At 48.6% G+C, this 22384-nt stretch overlaps 9 non-coding genes across 9 annotated transcripts; 5 read left to right on the top strand and 4 right to left on the bottom strand.

Moving 5' to 3' along the window:
• Nucleotides 1-4689: 4689 nt before the first annotated feature.
• LOC121142516 lies at nt 4690-4853 on the top strand. Its single transcript, XR_005879559.1, has one exon. It is a non-coding gene; the product is annotated as a U1 spliceosomal RNA (small nuclear RNA).
• Nucleotides 4854-5545: 692 nt separating this feature from the next.
• On the top strand, nt 5546-5619 carry Trnan-guu. The gene has a single exon. It is a non-coding gene; the product is annotated as a tRNA-Asn (tRNA).
• Nucleotides 5620-6467: 848 nt separating this feature from the next.
• Nucleotides 6468-6539, top strand: Trnah-gug. Its single transcript has one exon. It is a non-coding gene; the product is annotated as a tRNA-His (tRNA).
• Nucleotides 6540-7332: 793 nt separating this feature from the next.
• Nucleotides 7333-7404, bottom strand: Trnah-gug. The gene has a single exon. It is a non-coding gene; the product is annotated as a tRNA-His (tRNA).
• An 844-nt stretch (nt 7405-8248) lies between these two features.
• Trnan-guu lies at nt 8249-8322 on the bottom strand. The gene has a single exon. It is a non-coding gene; the product is annotated as a tRNA-Asn (tRNA).
• Nucleotides 8323-9014: 692 nt separating this feature from the next.
• Nucleotides 9015-9178, bottom strand: LOC121142505. The gene has a single exon (XR_005879548.1). It is a non-coding gene; the product is annotated as a U1 spliceosomal RNA (small nuclear RNA).
• Nucleotides 9179-14845: 5667 nt separating this feature from the next.
• Trnaq-cug lies at nt 14846-14917 on the top strand. Its single transcript has one exon. It is a non-coding gene; the product is annotated as a tRNA-Gln (tRNA).
• A 3712-nt stretch (nt 14918-18629) lies between these two features.
• On the bottom strand, nt 18630-18793 carry LOC121142532. The gene has a single exon (XR_005879574.1). It is a non-coding gene; the product is annotated as a U1 spliceosomal RNA (small nuclear RNA).
• A 2617-nt stretch (nt 18794-21410) lies between these two features.
• Nucleotides 21411-21481, top strand: Trnag-ccc. The gene has a single exon. It is a non-coding gene; the product is annotated as a tRNA-Gly (tRNA).
• The last annotated feature ends 903 nt before the right edge of the window (nt 21482-22384 follow it).

Here is a 22384-nt window from a genome sequence, read left to right as displayed (position 1 = left end):
CTCAGCAGACAGCCATTGTTGGAGTACCCAGAACATGACCTGTTAACCAGTTGAATAAATTCCCTTTTATTATACATGATTTTTTTCATGCTATCAGTCCTGTCCCTTTAGGGAATCCCAATATAATATTTGGCCAACCACTACTTCCCTCCAAATCCTCTCATGTCTCCTATCCCATCTCCCTCTCAATTTCATGTGCCCTCCTTTTTTCTTTTCAATTTTACAGACTTTATTAGATACCACAACACCTGCCCTCTCTTAAGCTTTCTGCCCATATCTGGTGAGTCAGTTGTTGTCTTTGGGCAAATGGCGACTCTGTCGGTGTGTTGTCTTCAAACAAACACACTGGGTGTGCTTCCCTTAACCTCCTGAAGAGTATGAATGGCTGTTTGGTTGGAAATTTCAGCTCACCCCTGCATGATCCCAAAAACTTCACCCACCCCTCATCAAGCCCTACCCTCTCAGGAAATCTCCAAGAAAGAAAAAGCACCAAAAAGAGTTCAGAATTCTTGGCCATGGCAGCTCCTCCCCTGAAGTTGCCAGCAGCCCAAGTCCTTGCTAAAGTCCACAGTTGTTGACCGTACTTGGACACAAACCCAGCTTACGACAGAGAGGTCATCACCCCTTTCCATATAGACTCCCCGCTTGGGTCCCAGTGCCTGACTTCTCATGCCTCTAATCTCTGGGGTTGGGGAACTCACCCAGGAGTCGCTTGCTCAAGCAAACTTCCCTTTTTGCCTTTTCAATTCAGCTTGATGTGGTTTGCACTCTGATAATAGGAGAAATCTATTATCAAGATACAGCAAACCTATTAATGGCTGCACTCTGAAACCTCAAGTCTGTTTTGAAATCCTGGGTGATCTCTCTCTCCAGCCTCTGGAAAGGCAGATTCCAGATAAGAGCTCAGCTGATTTCTGGCAACCAGGAATCTGTGGAAGAGACAGGATCCAGTGCTGTGGTGACATATGAATTATCAACTGTCATCTGTTGTACTTTCTGTATCATGGCCTGCAACTGCTCGTGACACTTGCCACCAACCCCTTACTGGTTCACAAACACATATACATAATTTAAACACATCTATTTGTTTTAAGAAAGGAAGCAAAGGCAACTGATGATAGAAACATGTACCTTAATTAACCAGAAGTCTCATGTATTTTTAAAACATTGAATATTTTTTTTTCCTGACTAGCATGGAGCTCACTGTGTAGACCAGGCTGGCCTCAGACTCACACAAATCCACCTGCCTCTTCTTCCCAAGCACTGGAGTTAATAACTTTTCCACCTGACAGGAAAAGTATTTTACCAAATTTTAGATTGAGGAATAAAGAGAAAATCACATTAGGGATCAAAATCACATAGCAATATAGTTGTTTTGTTTTGTTTACAGGAGGACTTGTCTTGCCTTTTGAGACGGGTCTCACTCTGTACCCCTGGCCAGCCTGGGAATCACTTTATAGAGCAGGCCAACCTCAAACTCACACAAATCCACTTTTCTCTGCTTCTGAGTGCTGGCTGTTGTGATTTTTACTTTGTGTGTGCAGGCGTTTTGCTTGCCTGGAGGTCTGGAGTATATCACGTGCACGCCTCGTGCCTGCAGAGGCCAGAGGAGGGCTCTGGATTCTTGGAGGCGGAGTCACAGTCTTTCGTGAGACCGTGTGTGGACGGTGGGGAATGAAGCCGGGTCAGCTGCGGAAGGAAGCAGTGATGCTCCTAACGGCTGCTCCACCTCTCTCTCCAGCTCCCGTACAGGAGTTTTTAACTTTCCTTTTAATACAGTCAATTGCTTTTCATGTAGCAAATGGTGTGAACAACAGGGGTAGTGATCAAAAATCAAAAATCAAGACTTGTAGGTTTGTGGGTGAAGAGGCCAGAAGACACACAGTGTCTTCTGAACGCATTTGGGGAAAGTGAAGCTGACAGCCTCAGCTTCTGCCTTAAGGGCCACATCCTGGAAGTTACTGTGTTGTACAGAGGTCAGCTTTTAAGAATTTCTTCCTGCCTTCCAGCTAGGCAGTTACGGTGGACAAAGGTTAGCTTCTAACTGTTGCCTCTATGGGACTCCCTGGGTTACATTCCCTTAACTTTTAACTGTCCTACTTTTGACTCTACCCTCTCTCTGCCTTGCATTCTATCAGAGACTGCAAAAGGCAACTGTGTCAGCCACAGGTTTTCCCAAGCACCTTAAGGCAGCATCCTATAACCAAAAATCACAAATCTTACAATGTAATGTGACTTTAAGCCTGACCTCAAGATTGTCAAAGCTCTTTGACCCGAGTCTGGTGCTTGATTTTACCACAAGAGGGGGCTCTAAACCGGCTCCCATTGTCACAGTGTCAGAGGCTTGAACTCTGACCTGTGGCCCCGGAGAGAAGGAGGCTAGTTTGAGCCCCTGGATGGCTGGAATAAAATTTGCTTCTGGTTCCTAGGCTTCGGTAGTCTGTTCCCTATTGTTAGTGGGCATAACTTGACAGGACTGCTTATTCCATATTAGAAAATGAACTGGGACTCCAACAGGAGTCACTACATAATGTTGTCTGTTGCTTATTGGTGAGACATAAATGTTAAAGACTGGAGAGTTTGCCGAGGGGTTAAGGGGCCTGGCTGCTCTTGTAGAGGACCCAGATTCAGTGTCCCCATGTGTCACCCCAAACCACACACACACATACACCCAGTGGCTCACAACCACCCATATATCCAGATACAGGATTCTGATGCCCTCTCCTGACACCCTCGGGCACTGCATGCACATGGTGGTAGACAGCAAAAGTACTCATATGCATAAAGTAAATCTTTAAAAATATACATTTCATTTAATTAATCTTTTAAAAGCCCAGGTGGGTGTGCTATAAGGCTTCACAGCTATTTGTTCAATCAAGAAATATGGGCTTATAGTTATAAACATCATGGAAGTCGTTCTCATCGAAGGTGCCTATTTTGTATGAATTGCATAACAAGAACGGAAAGCTTTGGGTATGTCTAGTAAGAGTCTGTGGAAGGGGATGGGTAGGTGGAGAGATGGCTCAGTTAAGAGCACTGGTCCCTCTTGTAGAGGACCCAGGTTTGGTTCCCAAGACCTGAACATGGAACATACAGGCAATAGACAAAACACATACTGAGAGAACCATGGAGAAAACACCGTTTTCTTTATCAAACAGCTATATTCCAAACACAACTCCTGGTAGCTGTATCCAAAACACAGGAGACGTGTATTTAGCATCTTAGGCATCTAACAGTTATAAACATGGGCAAACACGTTAAGAATCCTGCAGACACTTATTTTCTTCTGACCAACAAAACTGCACTGACCAATTTGTTAGCGCTTTCCCTTCTGAGCCTTGAGACAGTGGGAGCAGAGTGTTGATTTGTTTGGCTTTCCCCCTTTACTATTGAGTCATCTATTTACCTTTGTGATATGCATACATGCATGTTTACCATTCGAAGAGTGTTTTACCTCGATCACTTTAACCTTTGCGACTGAAGCTCCAGATAAATCCTCGTTCCAAAAACATTGCACAAGGAGAGAACCTATACTATATTTCTGATGTGATGACAAAACATTAGTATCAGCTGTAAACCTGAAAACGCGGCCTTATATCTGTGAGGGGGTTTTTAAAGAGGTTTGGAGGCAGCCGGGTGTGGTGGCAGAAAACTCTTATTGCCAGCACTTATGTAGACAGACCCTGCCTTGGGGGGTGGTGGGGAGGCCCTTGAGGAGGGATGCAGAGAGGCAGAGAGGGAGAGATGGGTTAGAGTAAGGGAGAGGGAGAGCGAGATTTTAAAAAGGGCCAGAGAGACGGCTTGTAGGCAAGGGCAAAGGGCAGTTGCCATCAGGCCTGACAATCCAAGAGCAGGCGGGGCGGAAAGAGATCTGACCATTACCAACTATTGGAGTCGTGGTGCACACACTTGCCCCTCCCCCACAGACACACCACAGAAGAGAGAGTACTTATTTATTTTGCGTATATGTGTTTGTGCCTGAGTGTATGCGTATGTGTGTGTGTGTGTGCACGACATACATGCAGGAGCCTGGAGAGGTCCAGAGAGGGCAAAGTGGATCCCAGACTGGGTCACCCCAAATACCCTGCCCGACTTGGTGTCAGTTGCGTGGTCTTTCTGTAGAAGAGAACAGAGAAAACCATACTCCAGGAGCCCTTAAAGTGCAGTGGTGGCGACATGCGGTAGTGAGGATGTAGCGAAGCGAAGAGAAGCGGGGAGACCGCTCTGTGCTTAGTGCTGGCTCCCGAGCTGCCCGACGACCTCGTGTTGGCAGAGCCAGTGACACGGCTGTTAGGCCATGGGGGTGGGCAACCATCGGCTCTTTAGGGGTTCGAGATACTTCGGGATGATTTGTCTCTGGTCCTGCAACTCTCCATCCAGTTCTCTTCGAGCAAGAAAGTTCACCGAACCAAGCGGACAAAGGGAGGGGTGCGAGGTCACCCTTGGGTGCGAGTCGGAGGCGTGGTCTATGCAGATGAGGGTCGCGCAGGGGCTGCTGAGTCCGCACTCGCTGCGGGAACTCGAGGGCGTTCGCGCGCGGCGTGGGAGGGAGCGCGGGTCGGCGGGTGTGGGCGTAGCGCAGGGCTGGGGCGCGCGTCGGTGGAGGCCGTGGAGCGCGCGCGTGGCAGTGACCGTGTGTTGAGAGCGCAGGGCCGGTGTGTCTGAGTCGGGTGTGGAGTTGGGGAAAGCATACTTACCTGGCAGGGGAGATACCATGATCACGTAGGTGGTTTTCCCAGGGCGAGGCCCACCCATTGCACTTGGGGTGTGCTGACCCCTGCGATTTCCCCAAATGCGGGAAACTCGACTGCATAATTTGTGGTAGTGGGGGACTGCGTTCGCGCTTTCCCCTGATATTTGCTGTGACAAAAACAGGCATTTCCGTTGTAGGTACTCTCGTACCACTTGAAACTTGGTAGTGTGAAGCCTCCTCCTATATGGCTCATTGCTGTCCCATTCTCCGGTGTTTTGCACTTTCTTATGCCCACTATCACTTCTAAGGTCCTGCCTTAAATTTTGCTTTCACAAGCCAACCTTTCCTTCCTTCCTTCCTTGCTTTCTTGCCTGGTTTCCGTACTTAACAGGCACCAGGCTAGGGCTCAGGCCCAGTACAACCATTCGCAAAGTGGATCAACCCTCGGTTGCAGAAAACCCTTGCTGGGTAACAAGTTTCTTCTGTATTTGTGTTTGTTCCTCCTCCGATGTTTTGCGTTAAGCGCACCTGGACTGCTTCGCGGAGTTTTGCTAGGCGCCCGGACCGCCCGTGAGGCCGCACGCGTGGAGTCCCCGTCGTCCCCGACCCCGACCCTCGGGTGGCGGCGAGGTCCCAGCGTCCCGGAGGCGCGGGCCGTTCGTGTGCGAGGTTAATAATGTTCGTGCGAACGCGGACAGCGGGCAGCGGGCTGCGGGCAGCGGGCAGCCGGCGCGCTGGCTTCACGGATTCCGGCTCTGGTTGCATTCCGCCGGTCAGCGGGCGTTCCAGGTGTGGCCGCCGTGGTGAAGTCTCGCTCACCAAGGAAGCCGACACGGCAGAGTGTCTCGTACCGTCTCTGTGGCGCAATCGGTTAGCGCGTTCGGCTGTTAACCGAAAGGTTGGTGGTTCGAGCCCACCCAGGGACGAGGGTCAGGCTTTTAACAGGCGTTCCTTCCAAATTGAGGCGCCCCACTTGTGGAGTAGCTGCTTCGGCAGCTGGGGCACGCCCATTCCTACATCCCTCCCACTCAGAAGCCCCCGAAGCCCTCGCAAACCCTAGCCTTACCATGCCTCGGATGTTTTTATTTATGCCCCTGGGGCGGGGCGGAGGGCACCTGTCGACGACCCCCACTTGCTGTCTTTCGTTTATTTGGGAAAATTATGGACAACAAATCGCCAAAACACAGGAACGGGCCAAGTTTTCATAAAACAGGTAAGCGTTACACCACTGGTTAGAAATATGCGCGCGAGAAGGGCGACCGCAACCTAATCCGTAATCAGAAAACCCTAGAACCAATTTACTTCGGAAACCACGTGGCGTGGGAACCGCAGACAGAATACGTCGCGGAGACCGGCAGGGCCGGCCGGTGTGGTAGGGAATCCGGGGACTGGCGGGGACGCCGGGGTCTCTGCAGGTGGCGGCGGCCACGGAGCCTCCGGACGGCTGGTTTGCTGCGCGGCGCTCCGGGAGGACCCACAGCAGTTCGCCCCCTGCAGGAGCTCCGGCCGCGGCGGAGACGAGGGGGCGATGGAGGCCTCGAGACTCTCGAGCGTGGGGAAAGCACTGCGCCTGCAAGAGCAAGAGCGGCATCGACCCACGGACTGCACAGTGGGCACTGCCCTCATCACCCAACCGAGGCCAGAGCACTGGCGAGCACTGGCGAGCATTGGCGCCGGCGGTTCCGAAGCTTGCGAGACCGGCAGAGACGGGTCGGCGCCGGCTCAACTGGACTAAGGCTCGCGCCAGCAGTCATCGTCGTCGGGCGCGTGGTTCGCCGTGATCGTATAGTGGTTAGTACTCTGCGTTGTGGCCGCAGCAACCTCGGTTCGAATCCGAGTCACGGCAGTTGTTGTCCTACCCGTTTCATGCCCTTCTTTCTTGCTCCCTGCACCCCGCGCATTGTCAGTCACTCTGTCTCAACTGCCAGTCAGTCACCTGTAGGACCTGGGTATACCAACTAAGCACCTTCGCCACCAAAGTCTCACCCCTAGTTTTGCTCATCTTTCCCGTGATAATGAAAACCCTGTGCCACCACTGCCCAGGTTCTATGGCCATCTATTGTGGCCGGCTTCTTAGTCTGATCTTCAATGCCTTTGTTACAGGGTGGGGCGGAGATACTGACCTCAACGTGGCTGGAGACTAATTGCCAGAGACTGATACTGGAATGCCCTGCTCCATTCTCACTAATGCTGGGACTAAAGGCAAAGCTCTGTATCTCTTAGATGGATGGTTCACTCTCATGCAACCCTCGTTGGCCTTGAACTCACAGAGATCCCTCAACCTCTTAATCCTGAGTCCTCAAACTCTTAATCCTGAGTCCTAGTTCGCCACCACCTTAACTCTATGGTTTGAGACTAACTTTGCTTCCTTAGTCCTCAGGCAAGCTTTAATAAATCATAGATATCACCACCGATACCAACCGGGTCATTTTCAGTCATTAATCAGCATGTGGTGGCACAGGGTTTTCATTATCACGGGAAAGATGAGCAAAACTAGGGGTGAGACTTTGGTGGCGAAGGTGCTTAGTTGGTATACCCAGGTCCTACAGGTGACTGACTGGCAGTTGAGACAGAGTGACTGACAATGCGCGGGGTGCAGGGAGCAAGAAAGAAGGGCATGAAACGGGTAGGACAACAACTGCCGTGACTCGGATTCGAACCGAGGTTGCTGCGGCCACAACGCAGAGTACTAACCACTATACGATCACGGCGAACCACGCGCCCGACGACGATGACTGCTGGCGCGAGCCTTAGTCCAGTTGAGCCGGCGCCGACCCGTCTCTGCCGGTCTCGCAAGCTTCGGAACCGCCGGCGCCAATGCTCGCCAGTGCTCGCCAGTGCTCTGGCCTCGGTTGGGTGATGAGGGCAGTGCCCACTGTGCAGTCCGTGGGTCGATGCCGCTCTTGCTCTTGCAGGCGCAGTGCCTTCCCCACGCTCGAGAGTCTCGAGGCCTCCATCGCCCCCTCGTCTCCGCCGCGGCCGGAGCTCCTGCAGGGGGCGAACTGCTGTGGGTCCTCCCGGAGCGCCGCGCAGCAAACCAGCCGGAGGCTCCGTGGCCGCCGCCACCTGCAGAGACCCCGGCGTCCCCGCCAGTCCCCGGATTCCCTACCACACCGGCCGGCCCTGCCGGTCTCCGCGACGTATTCTGTCTGCGGTTCCCACGCCACGTGGTTTCCGAAGTAAATTGGTTCTAGGGTTTTCTGATTACGGATTAGGTTGCGGTCGCCCTTCTCGCGCGCATATTTCTAACCAGTGGTGTAACGCTTACCTGTTTTATGAAAACTTGGCCCGTTCCTGTGTTTTGGCGATTTGTTGTCCATAATTTTCCCAAATAAACGAAAGACAGCAAGTGGGGGTCGTCGACAGGTGCCCTCCGCCCCGCCCCAGGGGCATAAATAAAAACATCCGAGGCATGGTAAGGCTAGGGTTTGCGAGGGCTTCGGGGGCTTCTGAGTGGGAGGGATGTAGGAATGGGCGTGCCCCAGCTGCCGAAGCAGCTACTCCACAAGTGGGGCGCCTCAATTTGGAAGGAACGCCTGTTAAAAGCCTGACCCTCGTCCCTGGGTGGGCTCGAACCACCAACCTTTCGGTTAACAGCCGAACGCGCTAACCGATTGCGCCACAGAGACGGTACGAGACACTCTGCCGTGTCGGCTTCCTTGGTGAGCGAGACTTCACCACGGCGGCCACACCTGGAACGCCCGCTGACCGGCGGAATGCAACCAGAGCCGGAATCCGTGAAGCCAGCGCGCCGGCTGCCCGCTGCCCGCAGCCCGCTGCCCGCTGTCCGCGTTCGCACGAACATTATTAACCTCGCACACGAACGGCCCGCGCCTCCGGGACGCTGGGACCTCGCCGCCACCCGAGGGTCGGGGTCGGGGACGACGGGGACTCCACGCGTGCGGCCTCACGGGCGGTCCGGGCGCCTAGCAAAACTCCGCGAAGCAGTCCAGGTGCGCTTAACGCAAAACATCGGAGGAGGAACAAACACAAATACAGAAGAAACTTGTTACCCAGCAAGGGTTTTCTGCAACCGAGGGTTGATCCACTTTGCGAATGGTTGTACTGGGCCTGAGCCCTAGCCTGGTGCCTGTTAAGTACGGAAACCAGGCAAGAAAGCAAGGAAGGAAGGAAGGAAAGGTTGGCTTGTGAAAGCAAAATTTAAGGCAGGACCTTAGAAGTGATAGTGGGCATAAGAAAGTGCAAAACACCGGAGAATGGGACAGCAATGAGCCATATAGGAGGAGGCTTCACACTACCAAGTTTCAAGTGGTACGAGAGTACCTACAACGGAAATGCCTGTTTTTGTCACAGCAAATATCAGGGGAAAGCGCGAACGCAGTCCCCCACTACCACAAATTATGCAGTCGAGTTTCCCGCATTTGGGGAAATCGCAGGGGTCAGCACACCCCAAGTGCAATGGGTGGGCCTCGCCCTGGGAAAACCACCTACGTGATCATGGTATCTCCCCTGCCAGGTAAGTATGCTTTCCCCAACTCCACACCCGACTCAGACACACCGGCCCTGCGCTCTCAACACACGGTCACTGCCACGCGCGCGCTCCACGGCCTCCACCGACGCGCGCCCCAGCCCTGCGCTACGCCCACACCCGCCGACCCGCGCTCCCTCCCACGCCGCGCGCGAACGCCCTCGAGTTCCCGCAGCGAGTGCGGACTCAGCAGCCCCTGCGCGACCCTCATCTGCATAGACCACGCCTCCGACTCGCACCCAAGGGTGACCTCGCACCCCCTCCCTTTGTCCGCTTGGTTCGGTGAACTTTCTTGCTCGAAGAGAACTGGATGGAGAGTTGCAGGACCAGAGACAAATCATCCCGAAGTATCTCGAACCCCTAAAGAGCCGATGGTTGCCCACCCCCATGGCCTAACAGCCGTGTCACTGGCTCTGCCAACACGAGGTCGTCGGGCAGCTCGGGAGCCAGCACTAAGCACAGAGCGGTCTCCCCGCTTCTCTTCGCTTCGCTACATCCTCACTACCGCATGTCGCCACCACTGCACTTTAAGGGCTCCTGGAGTATGGTTTTCTCTGTTCTCTTCTACAGAAAGACCACGCAACTGACACCAAGTCGGGCAGGGTATTTGGGGTGACCCAGTCTGGGATCCACTATGCCCTCTCTGGACCTCCCCAGGCTCCTGCATGTATGTCGTGCACACACACACACACACATACGCATACACTCAGGCACAAACACATATACGCAAAATAAATAAGTACTCTCTCTTCTGTGTTGTTGCTTTGGGGGAAGGGTAGGTGTGTGTGTGCGCGCGCGCGCGCGCGCAACGACTCCAATAGTTGATTGGTCAACTGGTTGTTATGGCCAATAGGCTCCCCGGGGCGGTTGCTATGTTCTGCAAGTCACTGTGCAGAATTCTCACTAAACAGCAGCTTGATGGGAAGGTCTGTCTTGCTGTCCATCTCTCTCGTGTCTCTTGTCTCATTCATGCCAGGTTCCCGTGGGCTCGAACCCATTGTGCCCTGCTGGCCAGGGCAATCTCTGTTCTGTACCATATGTCTGACTCCTTCAGAGTCTACAGGAAAACCCAGGTGTCTAGATTCCTCCCCCTCTTCCTCTCTCTCTGAAACCCCGCCTATCCTCTCCTGCCTAGCTGTTGTCCATTTAGCTCTTTGTTACAGCAATCACAGCAATACATCCATCTTCACACAGTGTGCAAATACCCACAACATTTACCCCCTTTGTGCAAATAAAAAGGAAGATTTAAACTCTAATAATGTAAAATTACATAAATTAAGAAAATGATCAGAAAAAAACTGACTATTTTAATATTCATGAAGAATTAAAAAGTAATAAAAAAAGAAAATGATCAGGTAAGAATGCCATTTATTGGGTCTATAAAGATGGCTCAGGGGTTAAGATCACTGCCTGTTCTTCCAAAGGCCCACAGTTCAATTCCTAGCACCATATGGTGGCTCACAATCATCTCTAATGAGATCTGGTGCCCTCTTCTGACCTGTATGCATACATGCAGGCAGAACACTATATACTAAATAAATAAATATTTTTTAGAAAAGAATTACATTTATAAGCTGGGTGTTGGTGGCACATGTTTTTAATCCCAGCACTCAAGAGGCAGAGGCAGGCCTCTGTGAGTTCCAGACCAGCCTGGTCTACAAGAGCTAGTGCCAGGATAGTTTCCAAAGACACAGAGAAACCCATTCTCAAAAAACCAAAAAAAATAAATAAATAAATTACATTTATAATATCCAGTCCATTTGTAGTTGGTAAATTTGGAAAAATAACTCCATTATATGTCCTATCTTGGTGAGTCCCAATATGGGCCCATATTTTGAATCTCTCTTCCCTTGACACTGAAGCTGTTTGGCTAGTTTATAGAAACTTTGGAAGGTGGGCTCCTGGATGGAGGAAATAAGCCATCGAGGGTGTGCCTTTGAAGGTTACAGGGAGAATGAGTCCTGTAACAATTTTCGAACCATAACTTGTAATACATTCCTCAAAATATCTTTTTAGGTCTATAAATATCATCTTAGATAAACAGCTTAAGCTTTTATGTTTTCTAACTTTATAAACTTTTCATCTTTTATGTAAGTTTCTTTTCTGAATTTGGTAATAAGGAAAACTGTAACTCTAACTATCTAGTCTTTAAACTCCTCAAAGACCCAAAATGATAAAATATTACCTTAGTAAACAGGAAGTAGGGAGCAAGCAACCTCGAAAACTAAGAAATGACAGAAACATCTGGCTACCTGGATAGTCACCAAGGTTCCTCTGTGACGTTGGGGCATCATGTCTTGAACATCTGACAGACTATCCTGTGAAGAAGGAATTTTGAAAGACTGGACTACCTTGTCTTGGCAAAGTTCAGCAGTTGCCTCCCTTTGTGTCCTGCTTCTGCAGTTCAAACAGTGTACTGTTACCAGTCAGGGCAAGAGCAGTTTCTTGTCCAGTGGCTCACTTTGCCACAATAAAAGCAAACTCCATATGGAGGTTCTTTAATGCCCATCATCCTTTTTAAAGTAAATTGTTGCTGCCAGGAGCAGATTTATCTCACTGTCATGAAAAGACTTAGGTTATTAAATATCGTAAATGTCATATACTGTAGGTCGCTGAAGTATGTGAAGACTATCTAAAATATATCTCTGTTTAACCTTGAAAACATACCTAACTTGACTATAATTTTGATTATTATAGATAACTAACTACTAACCTGTATTTCTTAATGATACATTACATTTTTTAAAATAAGCTGCATAGGTACAGTACCTTCTTAAACAAGGTACTGAATATGTACATGGCATAACAAAAAGTCTTAAATTTGTATCAATACACAAAAATACCTTAAATAAGAGTAGAAACATATATACAATATAATAAAATAACCTTAAATGTATATCAATATACAAAAATCCATAGCAATATAAACTATTTAAGACTAGTAATTGCTCTTTAGCTTAAAAGTTGATTCAATAATCTGGCCTTTCTCCTATCATTTCTATACAATATCCCCACTTTTCCCTTCAGAAAGAGATATCTAATCTCCTTTGCTCAGATTTCTCCCTGACCATGACCAACAACTTGCAACCAACCCTCTAAACAATGATAAACACCGATAATCCTTTTTTTATTTTTTATTTTTTTGGTTTTTACGAGACAGGGTTTCTCTGTATTGTTTTGGAGGCTGTCGGTCCAGCCCGGCCTCCAACTCACAGAGATCCGGCTGCATCTGCCTCCCGAGTGCTGGAATTAAAGGCATGCGCCACCACCACCCAGCACCCATAATCCTTTGAATGACAAAAAGCCACCACTAACTCTTGTGAATGTGGGCATCATGTTCTCTAGACTGCTTCCTGTTGTCTGGGGACAGCAGCAACTCTAGGGAACCCTGAGAAAATTGAGATAATGCTCAAGTCATGGGAGAGCTAGATGTATCATTTGTTCTCCAGTCTCTGTACAATGGGAAGTACTGGGCTTATCTGAAGTCCTGGCTGGAATAGGGCATGAGGTTGAAACATCTTGGCTAGTAGCTTTGAAGTTGTTCTGAATGTGGAATTTTGAGGAAACTGTAACAGAGATGCAGGGTCCTCCCTGCAGGTAGAGCAGGGGAAGGGCAGGTCCAGCAGGCCTCTTCCTGGGTGCAGAGCGGGATGGTGAGTGTCCACTACTCAGACCCTCCCCCCATTAGTTACCAGGGAGGAAAAAAAACCACACTGAGTTGGGAGTCTGTCGAAGCAGGATCTCGATTTATTCCAGCACACAGGAACTGAGGTAGGGGATGGGAATCTTAGGCTAGGGTAAGGTGATGTGAGGAGTAAGGGCCAATAGTATTCCACCAAGCAGGCAGGTAGCTAGGCAGGGGGCAATCTTGCATCAGGTCTGGCTGAGTCACCCCCACGTGGAGGTTACAGGTTAGAGACTACTCTAGCCAGGCACAGGAGCTTACACTGGGCCTCACAACCAAGCCCAAAACTCAAGTCAGGCTCAGGAGCGTAGACTGGGCCTTGCATCCAAGCCTTTTTTAGGCCCAACAATGTCCAAGTCACCAGCCAACCAGCTTTGACATTGACTGAGAAGGGTGTTCAAGCCAAATTTCGACCAACTCCCAAAGACTTTTTAAAGAAACGGGAGAGAGATGGGTCTTCTCCCTTGTTCTTTTCCCCTTCTCTGGTGCAAAGAATCTCCTTTGTGATGAGAACTTGGTCTTGGGGGATCCTGAGCAGATACTGATTTTTTTTTTCTTTTTTGGTTTTACGAGACAGGGTTTCTCTGTTTTGGAGGCTGTCAGTCCAGCCTGGCCTCGAACTCGCAGAGATCCTGTCTCTGCCTCCCGAGTGCTGGGATTAAAGGCGTGCGCCACCAACGCCCGGCCCCAGATACTGATCTCTTACAGACATCTTATACTAAAGGCAAACTAGGGTTCTTCCTGTTCATGATTAAACCTCTGTTTCTCAAGGACTGGGCTATGTCCCAGCTGTAACCTTAACTACAAATGGTTCTGAACTGCGGGTTCCAGGGAATGGCAACCATGTTTCCATTTCAAAATTTAGAATGACGATTTTGCAGCCCTACCTTTGTTTCAAAGACTTGCTATGACCGCCTTGTTATGTTGTTTCTGTTACCCTGCCTATTTTGCCTGCCAAATGCCCCATTTGGAAACCTCCTGAACTATAAAAACCTTCCTCACTACCAATGCTGACTGAAGCCCACATAGGGGGTGGTAGCAGGTGTATACCATTTATTATAATGCTTGCTTTGATTAATTTGACAACCATGATTTAGGTTGGTGATATTCTCACATTTTTGAGATTAGCACTAGCTTAAATATTTTATGCAAACCTTTAATATAATTATTTGCATTTAACTTTGTTTTTTAAACATACATTTGTTGTAAGAAACACAAAATCAAAGATTCACAAATGTATATACATGAGTATATATGATGAAAATATGAAGATTCTCTTGCATCCAAACTCCCCCTCCATTATTGACCTGTTGGACTCTTCCCCCAAAGGGATCTGCTGACCAGCTTGTGACTAGGAACTTAATACTTGTTCCCCTCCTTCCAATGAAGCCTGAATGCAAGTTCCTGTTATCCACTGATCCTTATTGCCAGAGGGCCCTGGGAATGTGAACCTCTGACCTTGGTAGTTTTCCACCGTGCCTGCTAACTGGTATATAATGCTCCCTCTTGTTGCAATAAATGGCATTCTCCTTGCAAGAATGACCCGCTGTCTTTGTTTTCATTTCAATCCTCAGGCCCTCGCCTGAATCCTTGAAGAGTTTTGTAGCCCAGGCGCTACACTGACCCACTTTATATAGTATAGGAAGTGGTGGAGGGCCATTGTGGATGCTGGGTGGCCAAAGAAGGCAGGAGCTTCCACACCCTGCTCTTGTTCCTGGGAGGTGGGGAAATGGCAAAAGTCAAGAACACTAACGCTATTTATTGGAAGAAATGTCACGAGGACAGGAAGGAGTAGCAATCTGAGACGGATGATGGCGCCTGGAAGGAGTCCTTCCTAGCTATGAGTCGGGAGGACTTCATCTCATTTTCGCAGGTGAAGATGAAATACAGTAGTAGAACAGTCAGTAGGAAAGAAGAGAGGGTGGAGAGTCCATTCACAGCCCAGGAAATATTAGCCAGGAGTCAGCTGTACCATGTGGGTTCCATGGTGTAATGGTGAGCACTCTGGACTCTGAATCCAGCGATCCGAGTTCAAATCTCGGTGGGACCTTTATGTTTCCCTTGGGAAGGAATCTGTTTCCTTTAATTTAAATGAGGAAATCCTGGAGTCTTGAATGGGGGAGCCAGAGAGAGGCAGGTTGCCCACACACGACAGACTCTGGGGCAACCTGGCCTGGGGCTCTGGGACCTCAGTTTACTCAGGAATTGTAGCAGGAAATGTGGCCACAGCTGCTGCCCTTGGGTGCCTGGGAGCAAATTTTGCTTTTCCATTGTCCTGGAAGAAGACCTGAGCACCAGTGGTCCTCTGGAATGGAGCACCTAGGTTTAAGACAGCCTTTTCCTTGGAAGCCTCCTTACTTGGCCGAAGTTCAGGGAGTTATTCAGAGGTAATTGTGGAATAGATTCCTTGGTGGCTCTAACCCCCCCCCATGGCCTAGGGAGGGAACCCACAAACTCCCAAGTTTCCTCTGCAGGCAGGTGTGAGTGCCTTCTATGGAGGACGAGAGCATCAAAACAAACAAACAAAAAAAAAAACAAAACAAAAACAAGTTATCAAGATGAGATAAATACCAAACAACAAGAAAACTGCACTCATAGATAATGGCATTTTTAGCCGGGCAGTGGTGGCGCACGCCTTTAATCCCAGCACTCGGGAGGCAGAGGCAGGCGGATCTCTGTGAGTTCGAGGCTGGGCTGGACTGACAGCCTCCAAAACAATACAGAGAAACCCTGTCTCGAAAAACCAAAAAAAAAAAAAAAAAGATAATGGCATTTCTTAGGGAACATGTTCAAGTGTTCAGGGGACTGCTGTTTTTTTTTTTTGTTTGTTTGTTTGTTTTTTTTTTTTTTGTTTTTCTAGACAGGGTTTCTCTGTATTGTTTTGGAAGCTGTCCTGGAACTCACTCTGTAGAGCAGGCTGGCCTTGAACTCACAGAGATCCGCCTCTGCCTCCCAAGTGCTGGGATAAAAGGTATGCGTCACCAACGCACGGCTGGGACTGCTGTTTTTGTGTGAGGAAAAAATGTATAGTAAATACAAACTCATTTCTTTGCATAGATGTAAGCATTTGAAATTAATCTTCAAAGTCACTTATATTGCTATTTGGATTCTGGGGTTTGCATCTTAGGTATGATGGGTTTGGAGCACACTAACCCTAAACATGGCACTTTAGAACATTAATCATATTTAGCAGAAAGCAGGAGGGCCAGTCACTCCTCCCCCACATCTCTTTCTTCCCACTCCAAGCAGGCACCAAGACTCATGAGAGCTGGGTGTTGGTGGCACACGCCTTTAATCCCAGCACTGGGAAGGCAGAGGCAGGTGGATCTCTGTGAGTTCGAGGCCAGCCTGATCTACAGAGCAAGTTCCAGGGCAGCCTCCAAAGCCACAGAGAAACCTTGTCTCGAAAAACCAAAAAAAAAAAAAAAAAGACTCATGAGAGAGGTGCTGTTATATAGCCGTTCTCAGGAGGTTAAAACCTAAAACCTATATTGAGGGGACTGTCATTAACAGACAGGATTGAAGAGGAAGCAAAACAACAAGTGTTCTAAGGGGAAGTTAAGACAGGATATTGGGAAGAAGTTCCTGCAAGGAAGTTCAAGAGTAAACAACTCAATAGCTTCAGGAAGTCACTGAAAGTGACCAGATTCACTAGAGCCCTCCCTCCCCAGGCATACACACAAGCTGTAAGGACTGCAGAGAGACACTCTCAGACCACCTGCGCTGCCTGGGAAGCACACTTTCCTACCTGTTGAGCTGCCTGCAGGCTGTGCAGTGCAATCCAGGTTCCCACCTTTTGTGAGCTGTCATCCATACTACCACGGACTTTTGGATTGCAACTGTCTGTTGAGTTCTTTCTGCTTCTGTAAGTAACCCCAGTGAAATTCACTGTTTCACATATGGCCGTGGTTGTATCCCTACTTTGTTTTATTTTTCTGTTCTGTTTAGGTTTTTCCCACCTGGATCCACAGCCACCTTGCCCCAAATGAACACACAGATGCTATATTAGTTATGAAATTGTTGGCCTGTGGGTTGGGCTTCTTACTGGCTAGTTCTGCCTTAATTATTAAGCCATAACTACTAATCTATGTATTTTTACATGAGCTTATCTTGCTGGAGAATGCCTGATTCGAGTCCTCTCTTCCCAGGCTCACCTGTTGCTGCCTTTCTGAATACACTTCCCAGTCATAGAAGACGAGGGAGAAGGGGAAAGGAACAGGCAGAGGGGGAAGGGATATAATGAGAACAGACAGAGCTGCTGGGGACTTGGGTTCTGGGATTCCCCTAGCCCAGGGGTGACTGCTGCACAAGGAGGACAAGTGTCACATGGTTAAATACTGAGGACATAACCAGTCTGCAGGGTCCTCCAGCAGGAAGAGCAGGGGAAGGGCCAGTCCAGCCGGTCTCTTCCTGGGGACTGGGAGGGATGGTGTCGACGACTCAGACCCTCCCCCCTACTAATTACCAGGGGGAAAAATTACACACTGAGTCGGGAGTCTGTCGAGGCAGGAACTTATATAGGACTGAGGTAGGGATGGGAATCTTAGGATAGGGTAAGGTGACATGAGGAGTTAAGGGCCAATAGTATTCCACCAAACAGGCAGGTAGCTAGGCAGCAGGTCTGGCTGAGTCATCCCCATGTGGAGGTTACAAGTCAGGGACAGGTCACTAAACTCTAGCCAAGGCTCAGGAGTTACACTGGGTCTCACATCTGAGCCCTAAACTCAAGTCAGCCTCAGGAGCTTACACTGGGCCTCACATCCAAGCCCTTTTTATGTCCAACACCTGACCACAATCAGTTTTTATAATGTCTTGTCTCTAAAGTGTTGTGTCTCAGGTAGCAATGTTCCCACTCAACAAGTCTGTACAGTCGGCCAGGTGGCAATCACTGCTAAGGAGTTATGTGTACATCCATTTGTTCCTTACAATAGGTTGACAGGTTTCTGCCAATGCAAAAGGCCAGATCAGACCAAATTAAAACCAGATAAATGCAGGTTTACTGGGCATTGCTCCCGGGAGGGTTCAATGGTCCCAAAGAACAATGCTAGGGAAGTCAAGCGCCTGGGCGAAGGCAGGAGGTTTCATAGATCTTAGGGAAGGGGTGATGATGTGTCAGCCAGGAGCTGGGACTGCACCTAAGTATGATCAAAAGCTAAGCCCTGGACAGGCACTTGGATGGGCTGAGCATGTCAGAAGGTGCATTTTATCCACTGTCAGAAATTCGGATCTGGGCTTTTGGGGCCATTCCTTTGTTCAGAGTTTTCTCGGTGTGGGCAGGGTTGGGAAAGGACCACAGACGCGCTTTCCCAGTTTCTACAGGGTCAAGCAGGGGTTCCAGTAGGACAGTGTTTTGTGTCGTGGTAACATGCTTCTTTAAATGTGAGGGGAACAAGGAAAAGAAGTCATAAGAAACACCTGCCCAGGTAGAGATCTAGCAAAGGGTACGAGAACTGAGGAGACACTCAAAAGAAGAGGAAGCCCAATGCAGGGGGCAAATACGAGACGAGGAGAAAAATCCCAAAGGAGCTGTCATAGAGATGCGTAGAGAAACGAGTGTGAATACTCTCAGAGAGCAGAAACCCACACAGAATGACAGGCAAGAAAAGAATTGGCCTGTGGCACCAATATTATAGACACAATTGTAAAAAAAAAAAAAAAACTTTTTGAGTTAAAAGAAGCGAAATTTATGAAAAAAAAACTTCAGACTCAAGAGTAACCAGACAATAAGGTACAAAAAGGCCTACTTTTTTTACTGAAAATATCAGGGAAGAGCGCGAACGCAGTCCCCAACTACCACAAATTATGCAGTCGAGTTTCCCGCATTTGGGGAAATCGCAGGGGTCAGCACACCCCAAGTGCAATGTGTGGGCCTCGCCCTGGGAAAGCCACCTATGTGATCATGGTATCTCCCCTGCCAGGTAAGTATGTTTTCCCCAACACCACACCCGACTCAGACACACCGGCCCTACGCTCTCAACACACGTCACTTCCACGCGCGCTCTCCACGGCCTCCACCGAAACCCGCCAGATTACTCGGCCCCAGTGCCATCCGGGAACACTGGGTCCCTCCCACGTGAACCATGCCCAATCCCTCTCGTTTCCACGGGGAGTGCAGACTCGGCAGCCCCTGCGCGCCCCTCATCTGCAAAGACCACGCACATACCCATGACCTCACGGGGGAAGTCCCTGCTCTTCCATTTGTCCCCGGCCAATAAATGCACCTGCCCCTGGGAGTTTGCAACGTCACACTGCCACGCCCCCATGGAACCTAATCTGCATAGACCACGCCCCAACTTTACGCAGGGGAGTTATCTCGCCCCTCCCCTTCACTCCTTTGACCTGTTGAATCTTCTAACTTGCCCAGAACTGGAGAGTTGAAGACCCAGAGACAAATCATCTTCAATTATCTTAAACCCCTAAATAGCCACTTGTATCAGACAGGTAGCAGAAAATCTGCAGCACACCTTACCACTGAAGAAGTGGTGCTCAACGTGTGGGTTGCGACCCCTCTAGTGGTCAAATCACCCCTGGGGTGGACTAAGACCATTGGAAAACACAGACGTTTACATTACAACTCATAACAGCAGCAAAACTACAGTTATGAAGTAGCAACGAAAATAATTTTATGGTTGGGGTCACCACAACATGAGCAACTGTATTAGAGGGTCACATCATTGGGAAGGTTCAGAACCTCTGCTATACTTACCACCACTAAGATCTTAACAGGAAGTTGGAAAACTCACAAATATTAAATGAAATCTTTTTGAACTATGAACTACACTCATGCTAAGAACTTCTCGGGAAAAGGGGGCGGTATGCACCTTTAATCTCAGCACCCCAAGGCAGGCAGATCCTTCGGTGAAATGGGGCCAGCATGGCTTACATAGAGAGTAACAGACTAGCAATTTGGTTTCCGTTTTAGCACAAAAGGCAAGCTGTCCAAAAGTCTATTGTACTAACAAAAGTGAAAACACAAATTTAGGGGAAGGGAGCTCCAACCAGGGAGACTTGCCTGCAGATGCACGCTGCTGCTATCTCAACTAGTGAAGTCATGGGAGAGTCCTGACACAGATTTCGTTTTCGGTACAGATGGAAAGGCAGGGCAATGTCACCATCTGCCCGCCACCATAAGCAGCTTTTTTTTCTTTTCTTTATTTTTTTTTATTTTTCAGTTTAAATTTAGATTAGAAACAAGGTTGCTTCACAAGTCAGTTCCAGGTCTCTCTCCCTTTCCCTCCCCTCCTCCCGGACCCTCCCCCCAAAGCAGCTTATTCTTAAAAGTGAAAAGGTGTTGTCTAAAAATGCACCAAATGGAGGAGTGGTCCCTACACTCGTCAGCAGCATGCATTTATTTAATCGCAACCAGAAATACAATCTTTAGAACTCAAGCTCAGGTTCTTAAAAATCTCCCTTAGGATAGCGATAGGCACTGTAATTACTACATTCCCCAAAGGACAGACAGCATGGGAATCTTCAATTTGATTTGGAACTACCCAGCAATTAACTCTAACTGTAGGTGAAAAGACACTGCACACTCAAGACTTCTTACAATCATTCTGTTTCTATTTGTAATATAAGAGTATGTGTAATTAAAACGTTTAATAAAATGAGAAAGCAATAGTCGATGATTCTGCTTTTAGTAAACTGGAAAACCAGGGGAGATTGGGAAAGTGGGACCCGCTCAGCAGTGACTCATCTGAGTCACTCTGATGTCCACGTGTGGAAAGAGCCCTTTCCCTTTGGTCGGGCCTTTCTATTTGGGTTCTCCGTTGCTCCAACTGCTCTGTAGCTGTGCTTCGGGTGAGACGGAACTGCTGGTTTCTTGAGTCCCGGTCAGCCTGAGAGACACAGATGAAGAGTGCTGGGCAGTCACCCTAACCAGAGCGGCTCCCACGGCTACATCCTCGCTTCCGTTCCACTCACAGCAGGCATTGGATTCTTTTCATCACCTGCTAAAAGGAAAAGCAGGCTTTGTAAAGATAGGAGGAGAGGCGGGGGTCGAGGGATCGCTGGAACCATCAAGATTTTCTTCTCCCCGAACAAGTAGCACGGTAGAAATCTAGGAGGTCTCTCTGGCCAGTCTTCCATGGAGCTTCGTGATGAGGACGCTACGGAAAGCAATTGCCAAACTCATTGAGTTACCAAGTCGCATCGGGTGGTATCCTTACTTAGGTCTGGTAAACTTCAGGGGGGGTTGGAGTTTGCAGAGCCACGAATTTGAAGTGGAATTAGTATTTCCCTTGTAAAGAGCTGGCACTTCAAGGTCATGGCAGGCAGAAGTAGAAGAAATTCAGTAGGTCATGCCCCAAAACTCATGACCCAGATCGAGAGGGGAGAGGACTTGGCTTTTTCACTGCCTAGCACGTAGGAGGCCATTCCCTTTCTCTTTTGTATTCGGGAAATACAAAAGGTACTACTGTATTTACAATTACGGAGATATTGGGCTACATTGCTGTCTATCATTTAGTGAAAAGAGATGGAAAGGAGTCTGTTACTTTTTTTTTTTTTTTTAGGTTGTACTATCAGCAGGGTATGAGAAGCTTGCATTGGTGGTTCAATGGTAGAATTCTCGCCTCCCACGCGGGAGATCCGGGTTCGATTCCCGGCCAATGCACTCTAAGTTTCGTTTGTTTGAATTTTTCATCTTTGGTGTTTTCTTGGGAACAGCCAAACGTCTATGACCAAATACTTAAGTAGCAATATAAGGAAACTTCTCTTTGCTGGGTGTGATGTATCACAGCCTAGCATGTAGGAGGACCTGTGTTTCCCCTTCAACATTGGAAAACCCAAAAAGTCTTGAGGAAACGTTGGTTTACGTTACTGTTTTCAACAGAAGTTCATTAGGATTCTTGACTTATCTTTTCTTGATGTGCTGTCACAAAGCTTTCTTTTTTCTTTTTCTTTTTCTTTTTTTTTTTTTTTTTTTTTTTTTTGGTTTTGTTTTTGAGACAGGATTTCTCTGTTGCTTTGAAACTTGTCCTGGAACTCGCTCTCTAGACCAAGGTGGCTTCAAACTCAGAGGTCCTCCTGCCTCTGCCTCACGAATGCTGGAATTAAAATTGTGTACAACCACTACCAGAGCATGTAGAGCTCTAGTAATGGTGGTTCAATGGTAGAATCCTCGCTCCCATTTGGTAGACCTGGGTTGGATTCTCGGCCAATGCAGTCTGGCTACTTGCTACCTCCATGGTGAGTGAGCAGTTACGTGCTGGAAATTTTAACAGAGGACTTGACTTACAGGGGCACTAGCACTTATGAATCATGGAGTCTAGAGATAAGCGTACAAATGCCAAATGTGGAATATCAAATTTGGCTACCACACCTGTTGAATTATGTCTAAGTTCTTTCTGTTTCCATCTAGACACCCTTAACCTGAAGTTTTTATTGTCATGACAGGAGATGGCTTCACACTGAAATTCTAGGCAGGAAAAACAGGATAGGACGGTCAGGAAGGTAGTCTAACGTATATTTGTTCAGGGAAGAGTGCCTTCCCCAGAGGCTTCCGCCCGTCTGCTTT

The sequence above is a fragment of the Mesocricetus auratus genome, unplaced genomic scaffold (assembly GCF_017639785.1).
Source record: "Mesocricetus auratus isolate SY011 unplaced genomic scaffold, BCM_Maur_2.0 Super-Scaffold_100009, whole genome shotgun sequence".
Taxonomy (NCBI): domain Eukaryota; kingdom Metazoa; phylum Chordata; class Mammalia; order Rodentia; family Cricetidae; genus Mesocricetus; species Mesocricetus auratus.
This window is presented reverse-complemented; position numbering and strand designations above follow the sequence as displayed.